Genomic DNA, 8,977 nt, shown 5'->3' with positions numbered 1-8,977 from the left:
AGCACACAATAAGTCTTCCGCTCGCTGACTTCTTAGTTGTCACACACGCGTCTGTAACTCGTAACTTGCGAACTGAGAACTAACTCGGAGGTAGCTCGCTTATAAACCCTCAGCAGGTCAACGAGAAAACAACCACATGGTAGGCATCACTGTTTATCCGCGTTGCCTAGCGACCGCGATATCCCTTGGTGACGTCACCGCGGGGAGAGTGGTGGGGTGATGACTCGCCTATTACGCAAGCGCTACGTTACCGCCGGGGAGGTAGGGGTCACATGTCACAATATTTACTAAATAATGATTTCATATATTAACACATTATAACCTCTAACAATAAAGTTTTTTTATAATACATCAGAAAAAAGATAGTTTATGAATCCAATTTAGGAGCATTAGGCCAGGTTACTCTCCTCTTCAAAGCTATGTCGTCCAGATTTTCCATAATGTGCTGAAAGGTCTGCTTAAATTCTAAGCCACACCCTTTCAAGAGTAAAAAATCAACCAACGTGTCACCATCCATATCAAGAACAGCAGTTGGTTGTAACTGTTAACTGAAAAAAATACGTCATTAACATCTATAGAATGTTACAGTACGTCACAGGGATGGAAAAGTCCACAGGCTTCTTTGTGTATTAAGTATCTTCAAGAGAAAAGGGAAGCCATTAAAGATGAAAAAGATACAGATATACAAATTACAGCTCAGGACTGAAATCAAACAAGGAAAATGTGAGGACTGAGAACTAATGATTTGGAAGGGAGCAAAATCGAAGATAAACACAGGATATGTAAAATTTATTCTGGCCAAAGTTCTGAATGAACATGCAAATCAAACTACCAAAATGACGCCCAAAAATCCCAGTAGACATCATAATAAGAGAAAAGAAACATACTCTGTTTTCAAGCAAGATGGCTGCACACAGGGATGGAAAAGCCCACAGGTTTCTTTGTGCGTTAAGTAACTTCAAGGGAAAAAGGTAGATATATAAATTACAGCTTAGGAATGAAATCAAACTTGGAATATGTTTGATCAAACATTCAGTTTGAAATCAAACTTTCAGTTATCAGACATAACATTTTGCCATTCTGTATACTAAATATTGCATGTAATTTAAAATCCACTGCTCAGTTTATTTAATTGGGATTTACTTCTTTCAGTAACACTTCTGTATTGGATTATGCTAGCTGTAGTACAGAATAATTTGTAGTAAACCTGATTTCATACCTATATGGGCCTCGTATCAAATCTGCAACTTGTTTTGCTCTCTTGCATTCTCTGGATGGTGGTACTAATTTTATCACTGATTTGACTTATGCATAGTGTTGTTTTCATGTCACCAGTGTTTTAATGAGTGCTGAAGCCGGCTTGAGGAGTAACTGCATTGTTATGGATAGCATTTTGAAAGCAAAGAGAATATGAAAATGATAAATATTGAGCCTCTCAAATAAAGTATTATCCTGGCCTATGTTGACAGACTAAGAGAAATCATTAAAGAAACCATTGCCAGAATAATGAGCAATGCCTGATTAGATACTGAGCAATTACAGAACTTAAATTATTCAGTGAGAAATAAGGTTCTTATGTCAGTGGGTATGAGATTATGGTCTTCTGGGACATCACATTATGTAGTCTCATAGATGGGTACTTAAAACTCTTCTTCTCTGGAGATGGAGACAGCAGGTTCCTACACAATATTGCCACCTATGCCTCCAACCAGCATGGTGATACATCCCCCAAGACTATAATGTCATGCTTACTAATTCACTGAAAAAGTTAATATCACTTCACTTCACTTGTAAGAACCAAAATGAATATTCTTTGAAGAGCTAAAAATATTTACTTATACATAAAACAGAAATTGCTGCCTATCCATCTATATCAAGATCACACACAGCCTTGATTTCATCTTCTGAAGACAGATAAGTCGTGAAATTTCCTTCACATCACATGCAACTAATGTACTGCTGTCACTATATAAATTTGGTTTATTCTGTGGCCTTTTATGTGAATGTCATTTCTCTGAATCTGAGAGTTGCAAGTTTCATTATCTATCATCCAGGCTTGGTTTATGAGGTCAAATAGTGGCCAATGTACCAAGTGGATTCAGGTTCACCCCCCCAAAAAAAAAAGAACGGAAGGGGGTGGGGGGGACTATCATTGAATCAGGAAGGGTAGTACTTTATACCAGTTTCACTCTGTATGGTGTGAGATGTAGCTGGTACCAAGCAGAGCAGTACTCATCTTATGGCCTCTTAGATCTTTCCGGCTGCCGCACTCAGGGACTTTTGCACGCGAGCATCATGTGGGTTGTAGACATAATCTGAACAGAGAAAGAGCAACTTTCAGATTGTAGCATTCTGTTAAAAACTGCATGATGAGATTATAATTTGGACTCTTCACAAGATATAATTAGAATTATAAATTCTAAATAAGAGGATGAGATATGCTGGGCATGTAGCAAGAATTGGGGGCAAGATGAATAGGATACTGGTGGGGAAGCCAGAATGAAATATACCACCATTACAAAAACCTAGACATAAGAGGGAGAAAAATATTAAGATGGATCTTAGATCGGATGGGGTGGTATGGACTGGATTGATGTGCCTCAAGTTAGGGACTAGTGGAAGGCTCTTGTGAATATGGTAGTAAACTTTCTGATTCTGTAAAATGTTGCAAATTCTTGAGTGGCCGGACAACTGGCAGCTTCTCAAGAAATGACTCAACTCCATGGAGTTATGTTGGATTGGTAATCATATCATCATCATAAGTTGGCAACATTTATGCTTATTTTTTTATATCCGTTTCCGCTCTCTAATAAATGGAAGACTCGCGAAAGCACTATGTTTTACACACACGGACAGTGTATCTTAAATCATCCACCTTTCCTAACATTATTTCATCAGGTTATGGGCCCAGGACGTTTTGGACTGTGAGTGTGTATAATAGAAAGATTTGTAATCTGCCGGTGGGTCGTACTTCTTATAGCCTATGTGTTGTGACGACATTGCCAACGTTGTCGAATGACGAAGCAGGAGCAAGTGCATTGCTTGCTGGGATCCAAAAGCTGAAGGGAGTCGTGAACTACCAGGACTGGAAGTTTCAAGTACAAAATTATCTAGAACAAAGGAATCTATGGAGTGCAGTTACAAGTGGAACTGAGGTAGGTGAAACTGTGACAACAGATAAGGATCGATGTGCTCGTACTTCCATCTGCATGCTGCTAGAGCCGATTTGTTTTGCCAAAGTCCGCACAGCTACTACCGCAAAGCAAGCGTGGACGAAGCTGAAAGAAGCCTATGAAGATAAAGGCTGGGGTAGGAAATTACGGCTACAACAGAGTCTTTGGAACTGTAAGTTAGAAACGTGTTTGTCGATGGATGACTATGTGACTAAAGTCTTGAACTTATCACATCAGTTAGAGGATGTCGACGTCAAAGTAANTCGACTCATGAAGATAGAGCAGACAAAGAAGGAGGAGAGAAGAAATTCCAATTCAAGTGTTACAAATGTCATGAGACCGGTCACAAAGCTTCGGAGTGCCCATCGAAAGGTTTAAAATGGGGTACTGGGAAAGAGAAGGGCAAATTCAAGACAAGGACTGGTGCTATGATGTCAATGGCAGGTGAGAGACCCATTGTAGGAAAATGGTACATTGACAGCTGCTGCAGTAATCATGTAAGCCCTGACAAGAAGTGCATGACAGAGTTCACACAGGAAACTCCTAGTATAATAATCACCGTCGCAAATAATCAGGTGATGGAATCAAAGGGTAAAGGTAATGTACCAATAATGTTGAAAGGATCCGACGATGCTCGTGAGCTGTCCAATGTGTTGTATGTGCCCGATGCCACGGCAAATCTTTTGTCTGTGAGCAACACAGTGAAAAAGGGATACTGTATGTTTTTTCTCTGCAGATAAAGAGTGTCAGATATTTAAGTGGGGCCGAAAGTAAGGGCAACTAAGAGGACTGTGTATTGTGTTCTGTGTTGTGTCTTGCTCCTGTGACTGCGTGCGGAGACCGGCTAACTTCGGGGTTCTCGTGATTTTTCTCGTCCTTCCATGGAAATTGTAACTGAAAGCCTCAAATTATGCCACGATCACTTCCTTCCGTATATTTTCCAGTCAGTTTCTCGCTAATCATTCTGTTTCATAACTTGATGCTACGTAATCTGAGCTGCTAACAGCTTAGTTCAATAACGCAATAGTTAACAAAATATAAAAACTAAGCTTCTTCTTGGAACATACGTCAATGCAGGTTATCTGGAGGAAATTGGCGATTATCATATGGTTCAGAGAGTTAGGTCTACTTGTAAACCTCTATTCCTTATTGAAAAGAATAAAAGGAATTTTATGACATTACCTTGCTCTCTGTCTGTCTATCCATCTGTGCTGTCAAACTGTCAATGAACACTCCCTCATTCTTGTGGCTTATGAATCTTGTGAGATCTCCTCATATCTTTGTGTAAATGTTTCAAACCTTGAATTGGAAGTCGATATAGAGGGGTCGAACAAAATAACGGAAACAATACAGATACTGTATACATTTCTTTATAACTATGATGTTGGACCACCTTCTGTGTTCTTCATTCTAGTCTCCAAGAGTAATCATAGTGATTAGTGATGTTCAAATCTGGTGATTGTGCTCGCCAAGGAAGATGTTGAAGTTCACATTCATACTCTTCAATCCATGATTGAATAGTTCCAGCAGTGTTTACTGGGGCATTGTCTTCTTGGAAAAGTGTATCGTTGTTCGGAAATAACACCTGGATCGTGGGGTGCACCTGATTACCCAACCTGTCCACGTACTCCCATGCAGTAATTCGACCATGAAGGACAATGGGACCAACAGGATACTGTATGATACTGCAGCCGAAACCATCATAGAACCTCCTCAGTGTTTCACTTTTTGAACCAGACCTTCCGGATTGCAGGCTCCCTTGAGTGTTCTCTAAACGTAAACTATTGCTGATGTAGGGAACAGCGTGAAGGTCGACTCATCTGTCCATATCGCGCGTGCGTTTCCAGTTGTCTGATGTCCAGGTTTTATGGTCGTGACACCATCTTTTACGTATCTGAGCATTACTTTCAGCACTCAGAAGTTTAGCAATTGCAGTCTTGTCTTGGATGTTGGATTTGTGAAGTTCACGTCAGACAGATCTTGTGGAAACAGGGTCTTCAAAATGAATATCCAGTGCTGCTGTCCTGTCACCTGTGCTAGAGTAGTTCTGTGATTTTTCGAAACAACCCTTCTCAATGTAGACGATCTCTTTCTGTCAATACTGATTTTCGCTCCCTGTTCTTCTTCACTGATGTTGTTTTCTCATGATTCGTGGAAGACGACATATCCTTAGGAACTCTCACTCTCGATACACCGAATAATGTGGCTGTTTTTGTCACAGTTACTCCAGCTAAACGCGTACCAACCATCTGTCCTCTTTCAAAATCTGTTAAGTCTGCCATTTTCCAATTTACACGAGCACTACAGAGTGTAAACCAACGGAAGAGTATTCAGTGTTGATAACTGAAGTTATTTCAGTGTAGCCAACACAAATTCTATTACTTAATTTATCAGCGTTTCCGTTATGGTTTCCACCTCCTGTACCTTCACACTAATATATTCGATATGTATTCACATAACAAGAAAGGTCGTGGAGGCCCATAGGGTCGTGAGACGCCGAGGTTCCCACATTTTCTAGATAATCGGCTCACAGATGGCGGTGAAGTTGTCAGCATTAGGTGCCGGCCACCCTTTACCCCCATGAAGATTCCTGGTGCCCATTTCAGTTAGAGGCTGAGTCAACCCCAGGGCCATAGGGCGGCTAAAAAGGATTGGATCAATTAAAATATCCAATGATTTCATCGGGACTTGAACCCGTGACCTCCCGGCTTGTAGCATAGTGCCTCAATCAACTACGCTACCGCTTGCCCCTCATTCACATAACAAGGGACGTTGAATTGAAATTAATTTTGGTCACTGTGTTTACACAATATATCGCTCTTCTATATACGACACAGATATCACATATCGAAAGTCAGCTGGGAGTTTTCACACAGTAATTGGAAGCGTTTAACCCTACGGCTAATGCCACTCTGTGGCTCATTCACGATGCTAATGAGTCCACACTGCACAAACTTGTGTTCCCTGGTTCCATCTAATATGAGACTGGGTTCGGGTTCAACTGGGTTCAACTTTGCTGTCATATAGCCATGCGCAATCCCAGTTAGGGGCCACGGAAAATCGAAAAGTTAAAAACAAGGAGCATGTTGTATTAGATCTTGGGATTTCACGGCGATTAATATCATTTGATGCGCAGGATATAAGGTTTTCACAGCGGTGTATGAAGAGTTGTTTCTTGCTGTTGTCAAGCACAGCTCTCGGCTCTGTTGTCAACCTTCTTTCATGCGTTTATTCTTCGACCCTGAAGATGGAGGCGATATGTTCTTCCGAAACATCGTTTGACTATTAACAGGATACACGGCATTGTGACTCAGAAGACGGAAGTGTACAAGATTATGACTGTTTTCTGGATAGCAACACTATATTCTGTTAGTTGGGTCCCATCTCCATTTGACTTCTACAGTGGCGTTGGAGGTAGAAGGTTCCTCCGAAACCTTGGTAATGGTAATCAGTATTAGACTGGGCTGTGTCAAAATCCAGAGGGAAACAATTTAGATTGTAAGCTAATTTTTGAAGTTTTTTTAGAGGAATCAGTAACGAATGTGGACGGTAAGAGCGCAGACAAAGTACTTGTATCTAACTACGCTCAGATCTTGCATTCATTTTCCAGCACAAAATGGAGAAGTAAAAAATTGTTCAATTTTCTATATATCATTTCACCGGATATAACAACTTTGTTCCTTACGACAGATATATGGCTAAGCATATTTACAATGTGTCACACAACATATGGTGCGGAAGATAAATGCATGTAGGATTTTGGTGGAAATGCCGAAAGGAAGGAGACCACTAAGAAGATCTAGGCATAGGTGGGAGAATAATAATAAAACTGATTGTAGAGAAATAGGATGAAGTGCTAATGACCGGTCTGATCTGGCTCAGGATAGGGACCATTGGAAGACTCTCGTGAACACGGAAAAGAAATTTCGGGTTCTATAAAATGTCGAGTTTTGAGTAGCTGAGCGACTGGTAGCTTCTCAAGGACTCAGCTCCGTGGAGTTAGTTAGTGTGTCATAAATAGCCTCCCTCACAATACGGCTAAGATTATAAAAATATGATTATTAAACTCTATCCATTTACGATAAGCAGATTTTTTATTGAACAGGCGTGTAGAATTGAGACCACAGGATTAACGCACTGAGCTATGTTTTCCTTTCTCTATTCCGCATCGCACTAACTATTTAATTTAAAAAACTTTTAAAATAAATTCATTTCCTCCACCCTCAAAAGCATATACAAATATATGATCTGTTTCTCTCTGACGAGCCAAGTTCAGCCCTCTCCCTTTGTAAAGGAATGAAGCGCACAGTAACAACGAATACATTTTATTCCTAGATAAAGAAAGGAAATAAATAGGGGATTCGCCTGTGTACCCTTTGTGTGAGCATTTGGCCAGCCACTACACGTTCTCATTAAGATGGAAGTATTTAAATTGAACTTACTGAAATTTAAATGTCACAGGCTTCGGATGTAAGAGGGGAAGACCCCCCCCAAAAAAAAACGTGAAAATCGAAAGGCTATATAACAGGATGAAAGTTATTTTCACTAAAAGACAGCAGTAGATTTTCTGTTGGTTTTAGAGGGCTCTGAAGCACTATGTATAGTCGAATGCTTGAAAGATCACAGGCGAAAGAATATAGGCTTGAAATAATTACCAAAGTGAAGAAACCAGAACTGAAGAGAAGAGTTCTAGACAGAGAGCTACCGACGTCATTTCGGAAATAGAGAAAAACAAATGCTATGGAATTTACAATAACGAGAGAGATTTTTAAACACACATGAAACTAAAATGTCGACCACCAGTCTGATATACCAAAGAGTATTTTTCAGACTTGAGGAGCTTAATAAATTGTACTCTTTTCCAAGTATAATTATAATGATCAAGTCAATGAGAATGAGGTGGGCAAGGCATGTAGCACGGAATACATACAGGATACTGGTTGGAAAGCCAGAAGGAAAGTGACCACTGGGAAACCCAAGGCGTAGGTGGGTGTACAATAATAAAATGGACCTCAGAGGGATAGAATGGAATTATATGAATTGGATTGATCTGGCTCAGGGTAGGGACCAGTGGAGGGCTCTTGCGAACACGGTAAAAAACCTTCGGATTCCATAAAATACTGAAAAATTCTTGAGGAGCTGCACAATTGGCGGCATTCAAGAAGGGCTCAGCACCGTGGGTGAGTGAGTGATTTCCTAATATCGAAAGCAATCCTTCCATAGCCGCATAACTTAAACGAATAAAACATTCAAATCATTAAAAAGAGTGGATAGATGATTACAGATTACAATTTATATGACAGTTTCCGGCCCGTGTCTAAGACCCGTGTACTCTATACAATTTCTGTGACAGTAACTGACGGGAAATCAAGAATAGAACGTTTAGTCCCTGGGATTTGACAACAGATGTAAGGTAATTATTTTATGCTTCAGTCATGTTATAAAAATCCTTAGATACCAGAAGGATTTTTTCTTAAGCATCGAGGGTAAATTTTCAGAATTTACATTTTTGATCACTATTTTCTAGGCATAAATTTTCATGAATCTTTCCTGATTTTTGGGTTATACTTTAATATATATGGACAAATACCGTCTTAAGTGCAACAATTTTATTGTAGTTTTTCTTCNCGTATTAAAGATAAGCAGCGACACACACAGAGAGCGCCTACACTGAACAACACATGAACAGCGATAAAAACAAGAAGTGGCCGCTGCAGCACCGTAGATATAGGGCATGTACCCTGAAAAATTTTAATTTGAAAAAGAAAGAGAACAAAGATCTTATAGACATTTTAACTTGAATT

This window comes from Cryptotermes secundus, unplaced genomic scaffold, assembly GCF_002891405.2.
Source record: "Cryptotermes secundus unplaced genomic scaffold, Csec_1.0 scaffold1083, whole genome shotgun sequence".
Taxonomy (NCBI): Eukaryota; Metazoa; Arthropoda; class Insecta; order Blattodea; family Kalotermitidae; genus Cryptotermes; species Cryptotermes secundus.
The sequence above is the reverse complement of the archived record's forward strand: the minus strand, read 5'-3'. Positions refer to the sequence as shown.